The following is a 940-nucleotide window of genomic DNA, read 5'->3' as shown; positions in this document are numbered from 1 at the left end:
GAAACACTGAAACAGGTGCAGGGGAATGCTGGGCCCGAGCTGCCCTGGGAGCAGGAACACAACGGGGTGAAGGAGCAGGCTCAGCAAACAGACTCATCTAAAATGTTTGTTAGCTTCCTACCACCACCACCACCACATCTAGCAGTCTTAACAGTCTCAACAGTCTTTGATTTAACAGTTTTCACAGTCTCAGACTTTACGTGGCCAGGTTTAGAAAAAACAGACTTGGCAAAAGTGGGTTTTAGCTTATTTCCACCACGATGAACAGTCTTAGGACTAAAAATCTCAGAGGAATGTATATTGTCATTAACTAGCTCATGAGGAGCTAAACCAAAACTGGCCTCCCAATCCAAATCAATCCAAATCATCATTGAGAAAAGAGATCCCGAAGGTGTCTGAGGTGAGATTATAGTCATTTCTGTTTATTGGCTCAGGAGTGTGGGAAATGTAGTCATTTCGACTCACCACCACAAGTTGCTCAGAATTGTCCATATGATGGCGGCGTGGGCGCCGCTTTCCTCGGGAGGAGCAATGCTGTGGCTCCAGCAAGGAATGTGTGTCCGAAGTTAAACGAAGACCTCCCACTTGTAGTGTAGGTAGCACAAGTGCAGGCGAAGCAGCAGGTGAAGCAGCATGGCAACTCCAGGGACCCCCCAGAGCTTAACAAGTCCCATGAAAAATGTGCCCATAGTGGGGGTGAGCCATGGCCTCCACCGGAGCTCCTCCTCTAGCTGGGAGAGAGCTACCTGTCGGCGCTCATGCAGTTCAACGTCTGCTGGGTCCATGTTCTGGTCGCGATCTTCTGTTATGAAACGGCTGTGTGCAGGCAGGAGGGGTGATATGAAAGACCCAAAATGCAGACTCACGGAAATCAAAGGTGAAGTTAAATACAGCTTTAATGCTGAACTCCACAAAAAAGTAACAAAACTGAGACTCCAAG

This window comes from Haplochromis burtoni, unplaced genomic scaffold (genome assembly GCF_018398535.1).
Source record: "Haplochromis burtoni strain Fernald_Lab_line unplaced genomic scaffold, NCSU_Asbu1 Contig_246, whole genome shotgun sequence".
NCBI lineage: Eukaryota > Metazoa > Chordata > Actinopteri > Cichliformes > Cichlidae > Haplochromis > Haplochromis burtoni.
Note: the sequence above shows the minus strand (reverse complement) of the source record.